Consider the following 25,393-nt stretch of genomic DNA (forward strand, 5'->3'; position numbering starts at 1 on the left):
TATGCCCCTCATTTCAACACCTGTTATTACACTCTTCACTCCCTCCCTTTGCCTCCCTCTTTATATGGTCCCTGGGATTTGTCTTCACTCCCTGCATACAGTAACTGCAACAGAATCGATGTTACCAAATTCCACCACTTACATTGTGCCTCTGCTTTATCAATAAACTTTATTTCTTTGTTTCAAAAGCTTTGTCTCGGAGTCTGTTTGGGGTGCTCTGATGTTGGCACTTGCCTGTGTCCAGACTGCAGTCTGTCTGCTATTAATACTTGCAAATTCCGTTTTGAACTAAATTCCCAAGTCAGTCCAAAGGTATAGATACACATGTGCATAAAGTACATGTGCATGAGTAAGTGTGGTCACAGTATTTCAGAGAGAAAACACCACTATTTCTCTTTCAGAATTCTAATGTGGGGCAAAGCTAGTTCCCCTTGGCTGCTCCTGTCCTTCCACTACAGTGTTTTAGCTGGCAACACCTTTGTCCTAGAAGTAGCAGCCATCAGGGTTTAAAGATATGTTTTTACATACCACAGGTACCGTGCGTGTGGCCTTGGAAGGATGCTTAATGCCCTCCTTGCCTCAATTATTATTCCATTAGTGAATGAATAGCATTGCCCTAAAATAGTAGGTGATAGATACTAAGGAATGCAGCTAGAGACATCTAGGGCTGAAGCTAATGAATGAGGTTCTGAAATGTTTGGATATAGTTCCATAATTAACTGCCACATTTTTGCTAAGGTTATTGTTTAAAGTTTTGTAATTGCCACTCTTCCAAAGGCACCTGAATTACAGTTTATATTAATTGCTCACTGCAAAAAAGGGGAAGATAAACATTGGGTGAGATGAGGGAGAGGGAATCAGTCCTGACAAGCATGTAAATCAAAATAAGGTCTCTGAGCTGGAGGAAATTAAAGCTAGTCTGTATTCAAAACCAGACGGGTGCCTTGTTTGCAGTTCCAACTTTCTAGTTCATTATTCAGGTCAGAGGTGCAGATGAACTGTTCGAATCCCAGATCCTTATTCAGCATACACCTCCAAATTGAATAAGGAACTAAGAATCAACTCTAGCTTTGTGTATTCAAGGGTATTCAATTTTCAAAAAAGCAGAACCATTCAAATCCCAGTTTCAGAATTAAAACACCATTATGCAAAACATGTTAAATAGTTTTTTAGTCAGTCTTTCTACCACAATCTTACTTTTAAAAACTGAAAACTGGAGTAAAGGCAACTCTCTGAAGTGCTCTGAGGACCACATTACCATCTCTGTTCTAAGCTAAGTAGAATAGAGTCTTTCAGGGGCAATGGATGTTCATTCTCAGCTTGCTCTAAGGCCTAGATATGACTTCTAGGGATGTGCACAAAACAGATTTTGTATTTTATTTCAAGCTTGAAACAGAACACAGATGGCTGGAACGTTTTGTCAAAACAGTGGTCGAACCAGTTGTTGTTTCAACAGAACAAACCTCAAAACATTGAGTGCATTGGCCACAGGGAACAATGGGGAAACTTGAAACAGCCCACTGTTCCCCATGGGAACAGTGCTCCTAGGGACATCAAAGTGGATTGTGTGGTAGATCATGATTGGTGCTACCCACCACCCAACCCACACAAAAAATGGGCAAGCAGGAAGTTTTTAACACATTCCTGAACTTTCTCTCAAACCCCCCCCCCCCATAGGATCCTTTAAGGGTTTGGGGGAAAGGTTAAAAATCTGTCCAGCAAGCATAGACTTCAGCCCCATTATGACTGAGTACACCTTGCAATGCAGACTGTAGAGCAGACCAGAGCAGTGAGTGAAGCACAAGGTAGTCTCAAGGCCAGACATGGAGCTCATCACAGCAATCACCAAAAGATTACACACACACACACACACACACACACACACACACACACACACACACCGCTACCTGCCACTGTCCATTTCTCACCACAACACTATCTCACAAACAAAACATACTACAACTCAAGGAAGGAGGGCACCCAAGTTCTGCCTTTGCCAATCTGAGATACCAGATGACAGTTATAGCAGCAATAGCACAGCATATTATACTCAGTGCTAAGAAAAGGAAACCAGAAAATCGAACCTTATTTGATTCCTTCCTCCTCTCCTGATGTATCCTCTTCAAGAGAGGCACACTATAAGGGCTCTCTCTGCCTCCCAGTCCCTTTGAATACATGTTGAAACTCCCTCCTTTTGTTCTGAGCTCAAAACAGGCCCCTTATTTGAATGGTATTTTGTTTTGAGCTTGAAACTCTCTAAATAGCCTGTTTCAAGTTGAAATGTTTCAATGCTGAAACATTTTGCTCATCCCTAATGGCTTCTTTTCAACCAGCCTCTGCTTCTGTGCTTGTCTCTGTCAGCAGCTTGACCTGCAGATATTAACTAATCTAGAGAGTCATTGCCATCCAGTGGTTGGAGCTTCCCAGCCACCATTCACTCAAGCACCTTGCCCAGAAAGGGTATACTGGTAACCCATCAGTAACATAGGCCACAATCACACGCAATGTGAAACAAGGGTTTGCCGTACTCATGGTTAATTTCTGTAACCGTGAATCGCATCACAGATGTTCGTCCAACTGCAGCCCAGCAACCTCCAGTTTCAGGGTAGGGGAGCTACTCCCTCTTCCTTGTGTGCTGAGGCTGCATCCCAGCAAGCTCTGTAGTGCTAGCGTCACCAAACTGTGAGCAAGGCATCAGAACACCAGCAGGGCAGCAGCTATTGGCCATGACCTTCAAGAGGGCATGCCAAGTGTGATTGTGCCTTTTCTGAATGAATGGACTGCCCACGGCAGGGAAAAGGTATTTAAACCCCCTTAAATGTCATGCAAGCTCTTCTTCTGACAGCAATTACACCACCGTGCTCATAAGAGCCCTGCACCAAAACAGTCTCACACAAGCACAATTGCTGGCAACGGGGGGATGCAGATAGGCACTATTTTTCTGTTACTCCGGGAAGGGATCATCCCACTTCCTAAGAGGAAATATGTATATGAGGGAGAGAAAAGGATCTTGGGGCCTGGTCCACTGTGACCAAGGATGCTCTTGCAATGGCCAACCAAGGCAAAATAGTCCAGGGATTACTCTCTAGTGGTCCAGATACCACACTCCTGTCCTCGTGTCGGCCAGGGATTAGACCTCTCATGAGAGGGCCAGTCCACTGGGGAGGAATAGAGGCTCCAAGACCTTCCATCCTCCATCAGACTGTGCTCTCATGAAGTCGGCCAGCCAAATAGGCCTACTACCAAATCTCATGAGGTAGCCCTGCTTGTGTGTGGCCCTGTTTTCTCTGTATAGTAACATAACTTTTACACAGAGACCCCTTCCTCTACAGGCAACCCTTCCATGCACCCAAAGGGGAATTTGCTACTCCATGTGTCCCAGGTGGGCAGACTGGGGAACACTGGGACAGGGAATAGATCCTCACACTCTTTCATATTTCCTGGGTTTGGATCTGCATAGCAGTGTATGCAGAGCAGCCACTGTGGGGAATTGCGGGAGAGGGGATCCCTGATTATCAGTGAGAAGAGGACACTCCCTTTCTTTTTGACAGGCTTAGAAGCTTGGGATGGGATGTGGCAGCAGCCCTGTTGCTAGGCAATGGCTTGAGAGACAGGGGGTGGGGCAAGTGCCTGGAGAGGCAGCCATCAAGTGTAGCAGGCATGGAGTGGGTGGATCTCAACCACCTTCTCTATGATTTTGGTTCCAGGAACAGCATGAAACTGTGATTACGGTAGTGCCTGCATTCAGCCATAACACAGCTGCCCCAAAACTCTGGTTGGAGGTTTGGACTCACTACAAATTGAGGGTTTAAATTGAAGTTTGGTGAGGGAAACCGCAGGTTGCTTTTGCCATAATACCATGGTTTCATGCATTCAGACATACAGGAATTCCAACCTGTGTCCCATTTAATTACGGTTTAACATTATGTGTGAATGGGGCCCCAGTCTTCTGGATTCTGGATTCATTTTCAGGACTGGCCACATTGCCATTTCTTTCACTGTAGCTGGGAGTGCCACCATGCAGGGAGGCATTTAGTCCAAGATCCAATTGGTCAGCCCACTCTGCTAGATGTTATCTGCCCAGATGGGCAACGGTTGAGGGACTTTGCCCAGCCCTATCTGGAGATGCCAGGGACTGAGCATGGGACTCTCTGCAGACAAAGCATGTGCTCTGCCACTGAGCTATGGCCTCTCTCCAATCAATGGCCAACATGATGCACATCACAACACCAGCATTACCGACCAGCCAACGACCAGCTGCAGAGAAGCACTTTTGAAAGTGGCTTTCCTCTTTAAGTGGGCGTGGGGGGTGGGGAGCAACTGGCCCTACTGAACCACATTCACAGCATCCCTTTGGTGGTGGTGGTTGCTATTGTCTACCTTCTTTCTTTTTAGATTTTGTGCCTTTGGGGACAGGGAACCATCTTTATATTCTTAGTCTGTGCAAACTGTTCTGAGAACTTTGTTGTCTACACAAAGATCAGATTTAACTATCATAGTTGCCAACTGCTGATAACCTGTCCTCATCTGTGGATTTGTCTTATTCCTTTTCAAAGCCATCTAAGCAAGTTGCCACCAACACATCTTGTGGCAGTGAATTCTATAAGTTAATTACACATTGTGCAATAAATTATTTCTTGATGAACAATACATATTACAGTTCACTTCACCCGAAATGCAGTAGTACTTCCAGAAGATGTTTGGACATGTGTCTTTGTGTGTCTGTGTCTTGTTTGTTTTTGAGGGAGGGGATGGGGGAGAGAATACCTACCAACAGGTGAAGTCATTGAAACATACTTCTCTATGGTCCATTCATACTGGGAAATAGTGCAAAGAGGATAAGAGAGTGATCTTGTTTGATTTAGCATACTTAAACCAAGCAAGGTGATGCTGAAATGTCCTTGGCTGAAATATCTGATCATAGTAAAAAGATAAGGAGTCAAATGACTGGTTAAATAGTATCAACTAATTATTTTTCCAGCCCTCATTAAAACTTGGTACTGAAATAGTCCAAGAGCTCCATATTTATGTTGGAGGTTTGGAGTGAAATAATAAATATCTTGTAGCTGGTCTAAACAAATGATAAATACACAGAAACTCCAACTGCACAAGATGCATACATTATACATTCAGACTTTAATATCCACACTGCTTACACTTTCTCTGCATAAATTTGTACCCCCTCCCCCCCTCTCTCTCTCACACACACACACACTTTACAGATTTCCAGCTGAGTGGAAAGAAAAATATGGCATGAAATCTTTTAACATCACTGCCAAATGAAGCATGAAACATACTTTCAAGGAAGAGGCAGTAACGGAGCCATGTTAAATATTTCATCTCAGGAGCAAACCATTAATATTGAGGGTTCTGACCTTCAAATTGTGAAACTGCTTGGTGAGAAAATGCTGGATCTTCATCCCAGCTCAGCAAAAGAGGAACTCAGATTGGGACAGTGAGGAGAAAGATTATACATCTCTATAGTCTATCGTATGAATGCTGGACTGGTTAAAGTCCTGCAATTACTAATAAGTGAGACAGCAAATTGACAACAGCAAGATTCTAATGTAAAGCGATCTTGATGACTTTTATCATTCATTTAATTTTTTAAAACTTATTATTATAATTTACTCATCCTTCAAGAAAATAAGAAGACAAGAAATGGAGCTATGCTGTCCCTACCTAGGAAAATGCTGACACCCTAATTTAAAGTGCCCTCTTCTCCCGCGACTTTGCCTTCTCCAGGCAGACTTTGAAAGCAGCCCCTCAGCCATCATACAGTGGACTGATTCAAAACGGATAGCATAGAAATACTACAGTCTGTCTTACTCACCACACCTTGCTTAATGCACTGCAAATGGAAGTCAGAAATTTCAACCAAAAAGGAACTGGCCTTTGCACAAATTCACCCTAACTAGCCTCCTACCGCTCTCTAGCTGTAAAGCTAGTCCTGTTATTAGACCATAATCAAGGAGTTGGTGGAATGGTGTAAAACTTGAGGCTGTAACAGTTTTGAAACTAAGTGGGTGGGAGCTGGTCAGTAGAATACCGCTGGGAGCTCCACATAAGCCACTCAGACAGAGGAAGAACAGGATAGAAATGAGACAAATAAATGTATTTTGCTTCCACTGAATGTATAAACAAGGCATAGCTTATGGGGTGGGGGGAAGAAAAGCAATTCAGAATAAGTGGCCAGTTGCATGGAAATAGTACTCAAGAGGCAGAATGAGTCTAGTTATAGTCACTTGCTTTTTGTTCTGCCAGCTTAGTTCAGAGTGAGATCACCCTCCAAAGGGCTCAAACAAAGAATACAGGCTGACATCCTGACTAAAACTGCACTTGCGGGAAGACACTGTGCTTGAGCAAGGATGTTGCGCAGGCGAGTTCTGCTATGCCAGGAGCTTGTGTCACAGACTAGAGCCAGCGTGGTGTAGTGGTTAAAGTGCAGGACTAGGACCAGAGAGACCCGAGTTCAAATCCCCATTCAGCCATAAAACTAGCTGGGTGACTCTGGGCCAGTCACTTCTCTCTCAGCCTAACCTACTTCACAGGGTTGTTGTGAGGAGAAACTTAAGTATGTAGTACACCGCTCTGGGCTCCTTGGAGGAAGAGCAGGATATAAAATGTAATTAATTAATAAATAATAATACTGTTGTGTTGACATAATGCTGTTGTGCTAGTCTAAGGATGCTGTGCAAAGAAAGAGCTTCTTTGAGGCTAGTCTTTGTGTTAGCAGAAGATGTTGATAAACTGCATAATTGTAGTAAAACATGAATTACACAACCTCGTATATGTTCGAGAGAAGGTTTTCCACGTGCAGTTGTACAACATCACTGAGCACGGCAACTCTGTGCGGTCTTGAGACCTTCTTGTACAAGCACATCTTTGTTCATTGTGCAAACGTACTGTTAGTCTGGATATCAACTAGATTTGAAGACACTTGACTAGGGTACATATTTCACGGAAATCTTTTGAAAGAGATAGATGACAGATTTCACTAAACATACTTCCATAAATCTCTGAAAAACTATTATTTCTTTTTCTCCCCTACCCACCGCTGCCTCAATTTGGGTTTTGAAATTGGGAAGGGGTCTTACAAACCATATGTACACCGCCTGTGAACGCCATTACAGGATCAGTGCTACAGAACTTTCATCACCCAAACTTCCATTGCTCTAAACTGCTCATTAACTAGATAGATTATATGACCTAAATCAGTATGGACCTTTCTGGCAAGTATGCCACAAGATATTGTGGTGTGCCAAGAAACTGGCGCTATTATGCAGTCCTGACAACTTGGGGTTATTTTTGCCTCTGGTTTACTGAGCTGAGAAGGAGGTAGCAGTTTAGCACTGGAGAGGCAGGAGGAGGGCATTGGCTTAGCTCCATGTTACAGCCAGGCCTGCAGACCCTCCAGAGGTTACTAATTTTTGCCAATGTTGGGACACCTGTGGGAATATATTTTTAATTCCATGAGCCCTTAGTATAGGGTAAGATGAAATAATAATATATACATGAAATCTGTATTATATTATGCTTGTGAGTAGTAAAGCTCCAAGATAATTGGCTGAGCTGCTGCGATGGCATGGAATGATCATAAACATTTCAAATGTGCCTGGAATAAAGCTATCAGAACGTTTGCTGTCCCTTTTCTGTGAAGGAAGAACACATTGAGGTTTACACCCAAACCATAACTGACAAATGGACCCGAAGGACAAGAGGAGGTTTATATAGAAGCCCAAGGACGGGGAAGAGATCCCAGGAGGCAAGGCTGTTTAGTAAACCCAGAGGTAAGAGGAAGAGCGCAGTGTGATGACAACAAGAGCCAAGAAGATTTGTGTACAGAGCACTGAAATTTACATTTTGATCTGAACCAACCAGCCAGTTCTTCGGGTGTAGGCTTCTAGGGAAATAAATCATGTTCTGGGGACTGGGTCCTGGCTAAAATTAAGCCCAGCATCATCACAGGTCAAAACATGCAGAGAGACAATCCTGAGAAGGCCCAGGACTTAGCTGTCGTTAGCTTTTGTTTAATCTGTTTAATCATTAGCCTTTGGCTTTACAGCAAGTGAAGCTCTTTCCTAATTACCTACAGCATATATCACCATTCCTAAATTGCTAGCAAAGCTGCTCAGTGGAAACATCATGGCCCAAGCTTCCTGTGACTATATTCAGGCCAGTTCAAACTGCTGCCAGGCTGCAGAGCAGCCTGAGTACTGTTCAGTATGAGAAATATTATAATCAGCATTGCACTAAAGCTCAAAGAGCCCTTTGACAAAATATTCTACAGCATGTATGGAAATCTCCACATTACACACAGAGAGAATCAATACTATGAAGAGGAACAGCAGCTGGAAAAGGAAAAAAGTGAACATTATCTTAGGTGCCCTTTTACAGTGAATATTGTTTAGGTCTCTAGGACAATCTTAACAATCATGACTCACACTGAAAGGATATTAATCATCAGGCTAAGCAAAGCTGTTTGCAGAATGCAACTTGCCTTTCTAATTATGAATATGGAAAGGGAAACAAATCAAAGGTCCCTAGGGAAACTCTCTCCACCCCAACCTAATATCCATGTGCTTCCTCACCCGCCAGCAATAATGGATTTTAATTTCATTACATCTTTTTGAAAACCCAACTAGGGTACACATTTCACTAAAATGCTTTGTGACACTCAGATAGGAAATACAACATCTTTCACTAGACCAATTTCTGCTAAAGTATGCTGATTTCCAGATCACACAGAATTGTCTACTAAGCAGAAGAGAAATGGATATTCTCAACATTACCAAGAGCATAGTAGAAAACTTTTATTCACTTCTTACAGGTATAATCATGCAGTCCCTTCTTTCCTTGCAGAAGCATGTTCATCAGTTGTGGATTACAGACTGTTACATGGGGTGAAGAACCTACGGCCTTTCTTCAGCAAGATCATTAATTTTAATTCTCAGGTGTGCTTTTTAAAAAGTGAGTATACATATTTCCTTTCAAGATACAGACTGAGAAGTCAGGGAAGGACAGATTGCCGAGAAGAGAAATGCTTTACCACAGGTGATAACAATTTCTAGTCAATACTTATTTTTCTAGGCAAGTTCATTCAATATTTTAGATTGCTTGGCTTCACCCAAAACTGGCCTACTACAACATAAAGAATTCAGAAGTTGGTTCCATAAGACATACACCATGGCTCGTATGTGGTATCTTATTCTCCAAGACAAAAATGAAAATAGATACTTGGATATGAAACTTGTTATATTCAGATCGATCTTGTGTGTGTTTACTTGGAAGTAAAGGTAAAGTGTGTCGTCGAGTCAGTGTTGACTCCTGGTGACCACAGAGCCCTGTGGTGGTCTTTGGTAGAATACAGGAGGGGTTTACCATTGCCATCTCCCACACAGTATGAGATGATGCCTTTCAGCATCTTCCTATATCGCTGCTGCCCGATATAGGTGTTTCCCATAGTCTGGGAAACATACCAGCGGGGATTCAAACCATCAACCTCTGGCTTGCTAGTCAAGTAATTTCCCCACTATGCCATTAGGTGGTTCTTACTTGGAAGTAAACCCCACTAAATTCAGTGGGTTGTATTACCAAATCGGTGGTCATACAATTGCAGTCTCTGTATAAAAAGGAGTGGGCTGCCCTTCCAAAGAGAGTCATTGAAGCTGCGTGACTTTCAAAAAAACATAGTGTCTTGGGTAAGTAGTCAGGAACAACCTTACCCTTCCAAGGAAAGGGGCTACTTATCATGCACAGTGTAGTGGTTAGAGTGTTGGACTAGGACCAAGAAGACCCGACTGTGAATACCCATTCAACCCTGAAACTCACTGGGTGACTCTGGGCCAGTCATGTATCTCTCAGCCTAACCTACCTCAAAGGGTTGTTGTGAGGATTAAAATAACCATGTACACTGCTCTGAGCTCCTTGGAGGAAGAGCGGGATACAAGTGTAAAAATAAATAAAAATAAAATAAAATAATTAAATTATCCCTTTAAGGATGGAACTACATATGACGTGTACACACTTTCTATCTTCTTGTTCTTAGGACTGCAACATTTGTCAATTAATCAATTAATTTTTAAAACCTATTTAAAAGGTATCCCAAATCAATCAGCAGTAGGTGTTTTGTTTTGTTTTTTAAGTTAGTTATATTTAATGCAGGTACTTATTAATAGATGCGTGGTAGATGCCTTCTATGAAAAGGGATTTCTCCTCTTCCTTCTCACATTCAGAGGAGGGAATATCCCTTCCAAGGTGGTGTCTGCTGTGATAACATGTGTGCATCACCTAAAAACAAATGGTATCCCCCCACCCCCACCGAACTACATTTTTACTCACATGCAAACGTACACTAGGGATGTGCAGAACTGGTTTGAGCATGAATTGGTCCACCATGAACTGGGCCAGCTTGAGCAGTTTGATCACAAACCACTTCAAACTGGTTCGTCAACCCAACCAGCCCAGCCAGTGGATTAGACCAAACTGGTTCAGGGACACGCACCACAGCAAACAACATCCCTAATGTATACTGCTTTAGATTAATCAATTCAGACTCACATGGTTAGCTGACTAATTGATTTCTTTAATCAAGTGACAACCTAGTTTTTGTGTCTTCTTGTGTGTGAATTTGTAGGTCTGTTTTCACTTGTTTTGTGTGTGTTATTGTGATCTTGAAGGTTTGTACTGGATACTGCTTTGAGAACCTGTAGTAAGTTAACCAGTGAGATATAATGTTTAAACTGAATAAATAAAATGAATACTAGGTCAAGTGGGGAGGTCAATTTTTTTTTAATGCAGGCAACAGGTGCCATTTTATGAGAGGTATTCCCCTTCTCTTTCACACAAGAAAGACTGCCTCTTCTAAGATGATAGCTTTTGAGACATTTGTGGACATCTAAGAACAAATAAAGGATTCCCCCCCCCTTCAGAACAATTGCCATTAAGTGTGTAAATTTTTCCCTGTGAACAAACTATTGAAACTCATATGATTAGCCAACCAATTCAACTGAACTTTTTTCTTAGTAAGTGTGCATCAAACTGCAGTCCTGGGATCATAAAGGGTGCTAGCCCAGGAACATGGTAACAACTGCACATGGAAAACTCAGGTTCAAATCCCTGCTCAGCTAATAAACTGATCGGGCAGTGGGAGGGGAAATGGGGTGGAGTGGTAGCACCTGAAGTCAATTTTTTAATCTAACTTACTTTTCAGGGTTGTTTGGATGCTAAAGTACTGGGTGGAACACAAATTAATAGACAAATTTTCAATCCAAGTTTGATACTTACTTGCAACCTCCCCAAAAAATAATTATTAGGGAATCACCATTACTCAGGAGAAGATGTATTGTATTATTTGATCCCAAGAATAATCCCCAACATCTCCAGTGAAAGCATTTCAGGTAGCAAGGCCAAGAAAGACCTCTTCCTGAGGCCTTCCTTGAAAAATGACTGCCTTTCAGAGCAAACTGTACTGTGCTATATGAACCAGAGTCATAGCTATGGGATAGGGGGCCCATTTTTGCCCCTGTCCCTGTAGGCCCCTCAGAGTGAGAGAAATGATGAAGAAAATGGGGAGGGACAGAGCTGGGGGGCCCTCAGTAGCTGGAGGGTCCGAGTTCTTTGAACCTATCAGCTCAATTATCATCAACTATCATCCCTGATAGGAGAGGAGAGCTGATCTTGTGGTAGCAAGCATGACTTGTCCCCATAGCTAAGCAGGGTCTGCCCTGGTTGCATATGAATGGGAGACTTGATGTGTGAGCACTGCAAGATATTCCCCTCAGGGGATGGAGCCGCTCTGGGAAGAGCAGAAGGTTTCAAGTTGCCTCCCTGGCTTCTCCAAGATAGGGCTGAGAGAGATTCCCACCTGCAACCTTGGAGAAGCCGCTGCCAGTCTGTGATGACAATACTGAGCTAGATAGACCAATGGTCTGACTCAGTATATGGCAGTTTCCTATGTTCCTATGATATGAACCAATAGACTGACTCAGTATTTCAAGCTGATGTTCATGCGCAAAGGTATCAGGTCCCACCATGTTTTCCAACCAAAATATTCCACAGATTAACCCATATCTGCACCACAAATAGACCACTACAAGAAACTAGCTGTCATCATCAAGACAGAGTTGACCACAAGGAGAGACACAAGCAAAGCATATTCCTCCAGAAATGTCTTCAAGTAAAGAAAATATACCAAATCAATTGAGACAGCTCAAGGAAGTGAGTCAAGACACATATGGCTGAGGAAGACAACATAAATAATCAGCTAAAGGAAATCCTAGTCAAATATAGCATCCCTTGCATATGACAAGGGTATAGGAGAAGGCAATTCCCAAGCTGACTGGCAAGAAGGAGAACATACAAATCAGATGGAGGCAAAAAGAGTTTCTTCTGAAATGGAGTCAGACACAATTACCCTTGGTGGGGAGGGAGACGGATTTGAATATACAGTCTCTCTCTGGCAATCGCTGCAGCCCCCCAACAACATAAACTAGCTTTAACACAAAGCAGAGCCAGGGCTGGCCCAAGACATATTGAAGGAAGAGGTAAGAAACTGAAATAGTATCCCCTGATCTCACCCATCATCAACACCAGTCACAAGCAGTTGGAAGTTCTTTTGGGTGCTCCCCACTGAAAGGCACAATCATTTCAGCCGGAGAACTTCCTGATGGATTGTGTGCCCCATGGATCCAAGTCTGCCCATCTCCCACTCTGCCCACCACCCTTAATCTGCCAGATGGGATGTGCGCCTCACTGTAGGGCCACCTTTCAACTCAGAAGAAAATAACAGAGCACAACACATTAATCATCCCTCCTCTTTATACAATTTGAGGTCCGAGACCTTCATTTCATTTCCCCCTCTAATCAAATAGAGAAGGCAAGAAAACTGACATCTTTGCCATGGAGCTGCCTCTTGCTGTTCCACGATCCTCTCCCCCTCCCCCCACAACAAAAAACTCAAAATGCAAAAGGCTTCAATTAATTTTGTAACCAAAATGCCTTGGAGGGATGTCAACAAGAGAGAAAGCACCCCCAACACATCTCAGCAATCTTCTCTTCATTTGCATTCATCTGGCAGAATTTTAACAACCCCCCCCCCCAGAAAGACAGAAGGGGGGTGGAATAGTATTCGCCTTTTATTTTCAAATACAGACTGGAAGGGAGAAAGCTTCGGTCGAGAGACACGTTTGGATTTTAATCAGCCCAAGGAATCCCTGCTTACTCCAACACGTCCCTCCTCCGCGTTGGTTTGTTTTTCTAAAGACATCGCACCGGATTCACAGATCCCCCCAAACAAACAAGCTGTTTTCAGAAGGGGCGGGTATGTGTGGACGGGGGTGGCGATGGGGAGGGAAATTACTGGAAACCGAGTGTCCCTTCTCTTGTGGGAGGGTGGCAAAGTGTCCCACGAGTCAACAAAACCAGAACCACCGCAGCTGGGACCGAGGGAAACACGCCAAGAGTATCCATCCAGAGGAGGAGAGGGCGGACAGTTCCCCTCCCTCGCCACGTACAAGCCGTTCGGGCAGTTCTGCAAAGAAATGTCCTTTCTGACTTCCCTCTCCCTCGTGTTCCATTCCAAAGGCGTTCATTCAGCACAAGCAACACACACAGACAGACACACGCACACACACCCAGGAGCAGATGCCTCCGACAGATCCACGGAGACGAAGAGGGGAAAGGGAAGTAAGTAGTATTACAAGAGCATCCAGAACTTACCTTGGAGGCGCCTGTTCTGACTCAGTCGCCCGGTTTCGTGCCCTGCAAGTGTCCGAACACACCCGACCACAACAGCAACTGCGGGGGGTGGGGGGGAGAGAAATGTGTAGACTGGAGAAAAGGGCAGGGCAAGCGGGACTGAACCGACTTGAAGAGGCGACCCGAGCGCCTTCACGCTTTCTGAGACGGTCTAGTACATTTCACGGCGAGGCTCTCCAAAAGGGTGCGCTGGATCCCCCCCTGCTGCAGGGGGCGCCTATGCTTCATCGTCTGTGGGTGGGAGCTGGATGGTGAGTGCCCCCACTCCGGCACGCGCACACACACACGCGCACTCTCCGAGACGGCTGGAGAAAAGGCACAATTGCATGGGCGAAGAGGCTGAATCCTTGCTGAGAAGTTGGAACCAGAGCCTGGGTAATACCCGAGAGCGATGATGAATGCTCGCGACCCCGTTTTTCAGCCAGTGTAGGGGTGTTAGTGCGGGGGGCGGGGAGGAGAAATCACGGTTGGCTAAAAAATAATGTAAAAATCCAAAGAAGCCAAAGGATTTGAGATTGTCTCGGCTTAGCTTCAGGTGCCTTCTGTCCCTAAGGAAGTCAGCTGCGCGTAAACGTAGCTCAGTAAACATCTGGCAAGAAGGATGAGAGGCACCCAAGAGCATCCAGAAGCTGTAGTGTCTGTCAGACAATCCCAGAAACTTGAGCCTTGGCTCAGCCGTGACTAAGAAGGGTGGAGTCACCGGAGGGCAGCAGGTCCCCTGAGAATTCACTTGAGCTTCGGGGCAAATGGGGCGTGGGGGGTGGGAAAGGGAGTTGAGAGCTAACGTGGGCCCAACAGGTTGCAAAGGAGGCAGCCCCCCTGCCGTCCGTTTAAAATCGACAGATGCTGACTGAGGCACTGGAAATGCCAACTGAATACGATTAACCAAGCAGTTTCTGCCCTCCCTCTGCGCTGTCCGTGGTGCTGAAAACCTCTCCAATTGCTCATTATTTGCAAAAATCTCTTTCCAACCTCGTTAGCTGGCTCACATCACTGGCGCACATAATTCTTCCCTTCAATCATCGCTAATAAAGCTTCCCGTCTGCTTGGCCGGGTTTTGAACATCTTTGACCTTTTACCTGGACCAAAATAAACGGATTTTCTTATTACAGGGGGAAAGGGGGGGGGGAGAGACGGCAAAAGAAGTAGGCTCAGAAATGCTGACTGTATTGATTGTGTGCCTCTCCTACGTACACAGGATTGTGCAGGATGCTTTTAATCAAGATGTCCTAGGTACTGAAATATTTTTTCCTCCTGACTGCATGCACAATAGCAGATAACCAGCGTGCTCCAAATTTTGGGGTAGGAGCATAGGCAATTAGAAACCCAATGTCTCCAGTTTGGCATAGCTACTACAGAATATTCCCAAATGGATGCAAAAGGAAATATTAAATGAGTATGTGAATGCTTGCCATAGATTGATTGATTGCTTGTTTCTAAACACGTATGTATTAAATTTGCATGGGAAGGCCTACTACAGACATGGCTTTTCCACTGAAAACCTCTAACAGAATGTACTGCATTCCCACCCCATGCTTATACAAAGGAGCCTCCTCAAGGTGAACAAAAAGCCCACTCAGGCAAAAGGCTTTAATTCCCAATAAAGCAATGTTAGAGATCCCTGCTACAAATTTTGCTGTCAGTTCCTTTATTTCTGTTTGTACTCCTCACTGTCCCCAGGGTCTGAGACTGGTAAAAATAGCCAAAATGTACAGAAGTTCCCATTGTGTAGGTGTGGCACATAACATTGTGCTGACTCTTCATTCCTAATTGGGCTTAACCCAGGCCAGCCAGAGAGCTTGCAGCCATTGATCCCTTCAGCCAACTACTACCTATTGTATGCACACATAATGTGTGCTACAGCCATCAACCATGGTACAGTGCACCAACCATGTGTGATGGCCCACAAGGCAGGCACTTGAGAAACACTCCTTTTGGAAGTCCCAAACAACCATCAAAGACTGCTACATCAAGTCCCTTGTGGTATATGCCTGGTGAGCTGAGTTTAGCTTGATGAGTCACAAGTTGCAAAGCCTCAGGAAGAGGATTTTCCCAGCCCTAAAACTTGAGATCCTGTAAGTGTACTTGCCAGTAGCAACTGAACCTGGGATGTCCAATGTTCAATGGAGGGAAGTAAGAAGTGGGGTCCCCCAGGGATCTGCACTGGGACCAGTGCTTTTTAATTTATTCATAAATGATCTAGAAGTAGGGGTAAGCAGCGAGGTGGCCAGATTTGTAGATGATACCAAACTCTTTCGGGTAGTAAAATCCAAAACAGATTGTGAAGAGCTCCAAAAGGATCTCTCCAAACTGGGTGAGTGGGCGACAAAATGGCAAATGCAGTTCAGTGTTGGCAAGTGTAATGTGATGCACATTGGGATTAAAAAACCCAACTTCAAGTATATGTTGATGGGATCTGAGCTGTCAGTGACTGACCGGGAGAGGGATCTTGGGGTCATGGTAGACAGCTCATTCAAAGTGTCAACTCAATGTGCGTCAGCTGTGAAAAAGGCGAATTCCATGCTAGGGATCATTAGGAAGGGAATTGAAGATAAAACTGCTAATATTATAATGCCCTTATACAAAACTATGGTGTGGCCACACCTGGAGTACTGCATACAATTCTGGTCACCACATCTAAAAAAGGACATTGTAGAACTGGAAAAGGTGCAGAAGAGGGCAGCCAAGAAGATCAGGGGCCTTGAGCACTTTTCTTATGAGGCAAGGCTACAACACTTGGGGCTATTTCGTTTAGAAAACAGATGACTGTGGGAAGACGTGATAGAGGTCTATAAAATCATGCATGGTGTGGAGAAAGTGGATAGAGAGAAACTAATCTCCCTCTCATATAACAGTAGAACCCATGAAATTGATAGCCAGGAAATTTAGGACCAGCAAACAGAGGTACTTTTCATATAATGCATAATCAACTTGTGGAATTCTCTGCCACAAGATGTGGTGACAGCCAACAACCTAGATGGCTTTAAGAGGGGTTTGGATAACTTCATGGAGGAGAGGTCTATCAATGGCTACTAGTCTGAGAGGACTATAGGCCACCTCCAGCCTCAAAGGCAGGATGCCTCTGAGTACCAGTTGCAGGGGAGTACTAGTAGGAGGGAGAGCATGCCCTCAACTCCTGCCTGTATGCTTCCAGTAGCATCTGGTGGGCCACTGTGTGAAACAGGATGCTGGACTTGGGCCTTGGGCCTGATCCAGCAGAGCTGATCTTATGTTCTGTAGGCAAAGCACATACTGTGGATTCTTCTGAATGACCTTCTAGTTCCTTGCAGTCCTATAGTGGTCTTAGGAGAGAAAAATCAGCCAGAACACCAAAGCCTAAAGACTCAACAAAACATCTATGCAAAACAGAGAGGCATGAGCCAAGATTCTAGTTTAATATGCAAAAATTAATTAGCAAAATCTCAGCTCAAGATGGCCAAGTCAGCTGGCATCAATGTATCTTGTGTTCTTGAAAACAATGCTGTGTGTTAAGGGGGTAGCTAGGCCATTCTGACAGAAACTGAAATCATGCTGGGGGTATGGCTGCTGGCAACTGGCTCATTCACTCTGCCCTTTCACTAAGGCAGACTGGGACAGGAGTCTGAGCAGAGATGATCCAGGAGGAACCAACACCTAATTGAGGTCATTGTTGGATGCCCCACCCATATATAAATGACTATTAACATCACTAGAAATAGTTGTTTTAATCTGAATTGTTACATAATTCTGCATAATCCCTGAAGTTGTTTAAACCAGATATCTCTTAATTTAGCTTTAGTCAGTGGAAACAGGGAGGCTAGTGTCCATGATACCATAGCCCCCTCCCCCTAGCTTTTTGGCAGGGCAGAAGGGAAAACACAGAAGAAATGCTCCCCAAGCATCAGTGGGTTACCTGTATAGGAGCGGAGACACTTAGTTCCAAAACAGAAGGGGAAAGGATTGGGGTACAGATGTGATCTCCTGTCCATGGTCTGAAATGCCCAGGATCAGCCCTGAAAACCCACTCGAAATGGTGACCCACTTGGTGATTCTCTTTATTTAGCACGGGGAGAGTAACTGGCCCTATCCACCCCAGCACAGGACCTCCAGTGACTGTTGCTGGTGTCTATCTTATGTTTGTGAGTCCTCTGGGGACAGGAATCCATCTTACTTACTTACTTACTTATTTATTATTTCTCTTTGTAAACTACCCTGAGCCATTTTTGGAAGGGTGGTATAGAAATCTAACAGATAAATAATAATAAAAATTAAAATGAAAGGGAGCTGCACAAAAGGGGGCTTGTTCCTATTTCCTTGCAAAAACTTGTGTTCTTCCATAATTAAACATGGAGAACTTAAAATTAGAATTCCAGTAAAAAATTAACCAATCAGCTGACTTTATCTTATTTAATGAATGCATTTGATGTGAATACATTTGCATATTACAAAACCTCAATTGAGGTATTTTTGAGCTATTATGGGAGGCATGAGATAACATTCAGTTTAACAAAAGCTACCACTCACTGTTTGAAGGTAAATGTGAAGGAGGACCAGGCATGCAAGACCTTAGCTTTCCAGCCTCTGCACCCCCATATCCTTCCAAAAAGGTTTCTGCTGCCACCACCAGCCTTTACAGGTAGACTGGGCTCCTGAAACCACAACCTGAACCCCCAAAGCACACAAGGGATGGTCCAACAAGTTAATACACGTATCCCCTTTGCAACTGAAAAAAGAGGGAGAAAACCCAAATCCAGTGCCTCTTAGTTGTGATGGCCCAAGCAGCATGGGTAGGACTTAATGCAGCACAAAACCCAGCACACACCAAAGTTAAAATAAAAACAAATATAAAGTGTAGTTTATTATGTAAACATTAAAGGGGCATAAAGCAAATTACTGTACATCCTGGCTTGCATATTATTAAGCCAGGAGGCTGGCAGTCTTACTTGCGAGAGGGTGGATTTTAGAAGCTGAAGCCTTAAAGCATAGCAGTCTTTTGTCCCGGGTGGAAATCTTTTTGGGACAAAAGAACTTTGTTGGGTCTCCGGAGCTCTGGAACATGCAAGTTGGATTCAGAGAGCCCTCAACAGGAGTTGCCCTGTGAATTATTTATCTCCCTTCCTTTTAAGAGCAATATATCAAACAGAAAAACTTTCCCCAGTTGTCTGGCACCCCAAATACCTAGGTAGCTAGAAACATTCTTTAATTAACAAGGTTATAGAAATGTGAATGATTTTTAGCATGGTAGGAAAGCCTCAGCACTTCCGTTAGTCATCCAGCAATCATCAGAACAAAAGGTGTGATGGCTCTCCCATTTATATTAATGTCTCTCAAGATGACATTCATCATTTCCATGTGGTTGTTTGTGACATGGGAAAACAAATGGAACTTGCATGTGACAGGCAAGCTTCAGTGTCATGGAGTCACTGAATTCAAGGTGCTGACTGAGCAAGGCCCCCAAACAAGCTTCACCTCTACAGAAAGGTCATATTTAATGTTTTCTTTTCCATTCCTTGTTACAGTTACTAAACCAAAATGGCCTCAAAAACAGATATAAACTCACCAGGTAAAATTGGTTCCCAACCAATTGAATCAAACTGTAGTTGACGAATTTACTGATTAAACCAATTAAAGCGTGCAGGTCTGTTTAAAACACATCTCCATAAACCTGGGCCACCTTGGAAGTAATTAACAGGCATCTGTTGGTAGCATCATCCATTCCCAATATTTTGCTAGCCTTCAGCAGCCACTTGGCATTCCTTCGAGGCATGTTTAATAATTCCATCCGGAAGGACTTCCTTGCAGTTTAGCATTCTACACCTTTCTCTTCTTCACAGTTTTCGAATGGTTTAGCTAGCACTTTGAACGTGATGTCTTCCCTTGCCAAGAAGGGGGGGACGACGACACCGAGGACATATTTTCCTCATTTTTATTTCTAAAAGCCATAGGATCTCATTCTCAGCTGCTTAGGCACTTGCAGAGATATTTCCTACCAGTCAAAGCGAGTGCCAGCAAAACACAGAGAACTACTAAATCAGAATGACAGCACTTCATAGTCATTTTGTGCTGGTGTGATTGTGAAGGACTGCAGAAATTGCTGGGTAATAAAGAATTAGAACACAAGGTTTGGTTTGGTTTTCAACCCAGGAAGTTAATTTGCATTTACATTTAGTGCAATGTTAATTCATATTTCTTTATTAGTTTCTCTTTAAAGAAAAGGAGAGATAAGAAATATGTTTGTGCGAGATATTGCACACACGTATATGTATGCGTATGCAGAGAGAGAGAGAGAGAGAGAGAAAGAGAGAGAGAGAGTGCAATGGTCCTCATAAAAATATTCTATGTAGCTGCATCTATCTATCTATCTATCTATCTATCTATCTATCTATCTATCTATCTATCTATCTATCTGAAAGACAGTTTCTAATGAAGGACACAATCCAACAGTTACACACTTTTCTAAAGTCCTATTCACTTCAACTAAATAAATTGTAGTGTTTCTGTATTGTCTTGGGTACCTTATGGTGGATAAGCTGGAGCAAATAAAATAAAATCAATCTTTATTATGGTCACAGACCAGCATAAAGTATAATGGTGATTACAAGTTAAAATGAGAGCAGGTAAAAGTGACTACATGTAAAATGGCACATAATAATACTAAAAGGACTAAGAATACCAAAAATAATAAAAACAGAATCACACCTGAGAAATAGTAAAAAAGTCTATGCAGTCATAAAAATGCATAAAAAGCATAAAAAGCGTGGGGGGGGGGATAATGTTGTATGAAGGTTAAAAGGCATAAAAAACCAGAAATATATAAAATCCTGAGTAATAAAACTAGAAAAAAGCTGAATTGAGGGTTATGAGGAGCATTAAAAGGGAGGCACGTGAGCAAAAGCTGGAGCATGTGTGTAACTTTCTCACGCAAATCAAGGCTGCGATTAGGAATTGCCCGACTCCATATGAAACTGCTCTGAGATCACCTGGGGATACTCAACTCCAGATGCTGTCATAGGAGACTGCCTTATACTAAGTCAGACCATTGGTCCTTCTAGCTGAGGACTGACTACACTTAGTGGCAGCAGCTTTCCAGGTTTTCAGGCACGAGTCTTTACTAGCCTTATCTGGAGATACCAGGGATTGAACCTGGGACCTTTTGCATGCAGAGCAGATGCTCTAAGCAGAGATGAAGGGGGCAAGACTCTGAACAGAGATTTCTCACTGGTTGCACCCTAATTGTGGAATTTCATCCCCTATGAAGTCTACCTGGCTTCGTCCATCATGATTGTCCAAAGAACAATCCTTTTTCACTAGGCATATGGCTTGCCATAATGATTGCTAGTCTGTTTGACACTGGTTTTATTTTGATCTTTTTTGTTTCCTTTTGTAGCCCCTGAGTGCCTATATAGGTAGAAGGGAGAATACAGAAACATTTTAATAAATAAAATCATCCACACATACTTACTAGGAAGTAAGTGTTCAGTTACTTCTGAGTAAACATGCTTAGGGTTTGACTGCACAGGGCTTATTACTCGTTGCTTCTGCTTTGTAGACTACTTTGTGAACTTTGTTGTTAATATTTATACACCACTTTTCAAAACAACAACACGCATTTGGCTGAATCATACCTTAAACAAATACATATCAAGATATTAACTTATAAACATTTAAATTAGTAGATTCAGTTATTCTAAACAATCCAGTTATTCAAAAAGGCCACAAAAGATCATTTCCCCCAAAATAAGTGCAGTTTTGAAGGCTGGAAATAACAGGATACTCTTATGAATACATAATTTAAAATATACAAGTAATTGCATTGAAATCGGAATTTCTTTCCAAGAAAACATGGTTAATTAAGACTGAGGTGTAAAAGTGCACTCCAACCTTAATCCACTGCACTGAGGTCCACTGAAGTGAATGGTAGCTTCTTCTGAGTAACAGTGCTCAGTTGATAGCACTCCAAAAAGCTTGCCTTTCTCTTGCTGATTTACCACCTAAGACTGCACTCATACTTTGATAGTATGCCACACTGAACTTAATGGGATTTCTTTCAGAGTAAAACATGCATGGGATCAGACTGCAAACTTAATATTAGCAGCAACCCATTTTTATTTTTGTTTTACTTAACTGTTCCTTCTTTTTGAACAAGATTCTTGCTCATTGGGAAAATAAGAAGCTACACCTGATGTCATCAAACACGTTTCCCAAACATATATTTGCCATTTATTTTATTTATTTTTCAACCATATTTTTATACCACCTAATATGTACCATCTCTAGGTGGTATACAAAAATATTAAAAATCACAGATTAAAATACTTAAAATAAAGGTAATACAGGAGAAACATTTGCAGGGGGAAAACTGGTGGTCAGGAAGAAGTACCTAACCCTTTGCCTGTCCACTTATATGTCCTCAAAACTCCTCCCCCAGGCCATATTGTTGCAGAGTAATTACTTATCTTGCATAAGTGATTGCAACTGAAGCTTACTAGTCTTTAACTTAGAAACAAGAGTTTCCCACATGGGATTCTGGATGTGCATTTATCCTCATAACATACTTTTGGAGCTCTGCAGAGGGCTAAGGACAGCTTGGAGCAACAAAGCAGCTGGCAGGGAAAAGATTAATCTACCCTCCTCCCACTGTTGCTTCCCCTGCTCAAAATCATGCCCTCCTGAAGCTGCTTTTCAGATTTCCAAAAAAAAGAAAAAGAAAAAAGAGGCTACGATTCACCTGCTATGATTCACTCCCATAGGTGTATGGCTGGCTCTTGGTGGAAATAGGACTAAATGGAGCTTGGTCTGATGCAGCAAGCCCATTCTTATGTTCTTATATGACTAAAGGAGGCATAAAGATCAAGGCAGGCAATAGCATTTATCTTTCTGGAAGGAAAAAATGAAAGAGTTTGTTAATGAGAAGAGCAGTCTGAGAGTTATGGTTGCTCCTGCTCCTTCCACATTGAAAATAAAATAAACATAGAACATCAGGCAAATATATCTGAGGATGAAATGAATGTTTGACCACCCTTGATCATTCTGGACAAGGGGGAGTGGATGGAAGAGTGTGTTTGTTAATCTTCATACACCTCTGAAGTCTGAATTTACAAAGGGAACAATTCACATTTCTGCAAATTGGTTGCATGAGCAATGCTAATCTGAGTAGACTCAGACTGAAGTGAACACAGTCATGTCGGGGGTGGGGAGCAGGATCATGGAAATTCCCAGCACCACCCTATGCTTAGTCATCTGTTTCTGTGATCAAACTGCATGCATATGCATGAATCCAGGGCAGGGACCCTGCTTTCTTGCAGGATTGTGTATACAGAGCGTGCATGCATACGGTTTCTATATGCATCAGGGTGAGGGCGGGACTTGATCCTGGTCCTCCCTCTAATTACAAGCAGATTGACCGAGAGCTGCTGTTATCACAGCTTAGTAGACAGAACTAGAAACAGGCTTCTTGGTTGCTTTCTAAAGATCTGGATGAAAGTTAGAACCACGCTTGAAGATACATGAAATTATTATGGAGAAAAGAACAACATACATGCCTGCCTCCGAAAGAAGGCCCAAGTGCAATGAAAGCCCAGGAACGGCTGCAGAGTACATTAACCTTCTCTTGGAAAATGTTTGTGCATTTGAAGGCTACAGTCCTGCTAGGCAATCAAGAAACCCAAACTTTCAAAAACTGGCAGTTTCTGTGATATCTTCTCAGTCTATATATGTAAAGAAACAGATTATTAGAAATACCCTAAGTCTCCCTCGCTTCCTTCTCCCTCCCTCTCCACTCTCCAACCTCTCTCTTCCCCAGAGCACAACTATTCCTCAGCAACTCCTGTTTGAAAATCATTGCATCCCTTGACCCAACTTGGGATCCATCTGGGAAGGAAAGTGCATGATGCATTTCTGCTGCTTTTCTACAGGATTTGGCCTGGAAAGAAGAGAGGGAAGCAGCTTTGTGCAGCATCAGAAAGGCATGACCCCTTTTCAATCCTCCTCTCAGCCGCAAAGCTAGACTCTTGACTGGGAACAAGATATACTGTTTCCCTACCATATCAGATGCATACTAGAGCTGGATGCAATACTACGTGGGAGACAGCACAGCATTACCTATGCCCCCATCCATTATGTGTAGATAGGAGACTATATTAAGAAAAAGTAACTTGCAGAAATTCTATGCAGTGGCTAGAACATTTATCGTGGCATGCTTTCAGTGATTGTACAGAACTACCTTGAAACTTAAAGTCTTCCTTTATTTTGTAGCCCACAAAAATCCAAAATCCCTTTTTCCATGCTGCTTTAAAAATCTCAGCTATGCCTAAGTGAAACCCAAACATTAACAGGAGTTTCCTCCCAGAGTTTTGTATGCTCACTGTACACAGTCTAGCACAGAGGTAAATATCCTTAAGCCTTTTTGATTTCAGTGGGACTTGAGTGTTTGTACCTGGTCATGCAACTGGAGCCCCTCCCCGTCTGTTAGAGGCAAGAGGCACATAGGATAATAGCCACAGGCTAGGAAGTACCAACCTCCAGGTTTCTTTACCTTGTACAATTCAATAGCCAAATTCATCGTCGTAATCTTAAGGCTTTTGTGCACATTCTCCCAAACCAGTCTCTGTTCAAGGCACTCAACTAAAAATACTTTTGGAAGGATCATCGAATGAAGGACCTCCTCCACAAACTAACAAAAATAATTAATTTGGTCTAGGTCTGATCACTCCGAACCAGGGAGTACTTTTGTACAGTTCTCTCTTGTTTGATACAGATCACGTATAGCTTGTGGCGGAAGCAGGGGATGAGTGTTTCTTTTCTCCCTACTGATGAACACAGGCCTTAATATTTGATGAACTTGTGCTCTTTCGGAGATCTTAGAAAGATGAGGTTCTATTATGGAAGTGTCTTTGCCAGAGGGATGGCACAGCAGCCTCTTAATGCAGTGTGGCCGCCAACAGAATGCAGACACTTTCAGTCATTCTCAAAGAGATAAACAGCTCGCCCAATTGAATGCACAGCCTGGAATGGTGGGTATACCCAGAAGACAGGGACCCTAGAATATTGAACCAAAATGTTTCCAACACAAAAAATGGATATAAAGGGGCAGGCTAGCGGGAGTCAATAGTTATAAGAGAATTGGAAAAGGTTTGAGAGGTTTCACTTCCCATGGGCTACACATAGATTTCTTACATCCCAGTATCACCTCTGGCCAAATACCATGAAAGTGGGACATTCTAGTGATAGCCGAACTTCCCATAGCTTGATTTGGAAGCAGGTTGGCAAATGTGTGCCACTCAAGAACACTTGGGGGAAAACATTATTTCACGGTCTGTCATTTTTTGTGCATATGCACTTCTTTTCCCGGATCCGTACACATTCTCACAATGCTGCTTGGGAACTGTGTGGTACTGGCAGCATTGTTCACTGCCAGCTGCGTAGCTACTGTCCAAGAGGAGGCACCTGTTACACCAGTGTGGCTTCTTCAGTTTCTTCCCAGTCCTTCCCATGGGAAGTGAAGAGGGAGTTAAAACTTTCCTCTGCAATCATCAGACTCCTGAATTGCCTTAAAAGTCACATCACATTTACATGCTTTATTTTATTTTTTACATGTACAGGTGAAACTCGGAAAATTAGAATATCGTGCAAAAGTCCGTTAATTTCAGTAATGCAA

At 43.0% G+C, this 25,393-nt stretch overlaps 1 protein-coding gene across 1 annotated transcript in view; it reads right to left on the minus strand.

Moving 5' to 3' along the window:
* FAM163A (family with sequence similarity 163 member A) overlaps positions 1-14,079 on the minus strand; it is a 120,728-nt gene extending 106,649 nt beyond the window's left edge. The window contains exon 1 of the mRNA XM_053250615.1: positions 13,720-14,079. The gene's annotated coding sequence lies outside the window, so the exon portion shown is untranslated. The remainder of the gene's footprint in view (positions 1-13,719) is intronic.
* Between the last annotated feature and the right edge of the window lie 11,314 nt (positions 14,080-25,393).

Source organism: Hemicordylus capensis, chromosome 4 (assembly GCF_027244095.1).
Source record: "Hemicordylus capensis ecotype Gifberg chromosome 4, rHemCap1.1.pri, whole genome shotgun sequence".
Classification (NCBI taxonomy): Eukaryota; Metazoa; Chordata; class Lepidosauria; order Squamata; family Cordylidae; genus Hemicordylus; species Hemicordylus capensis.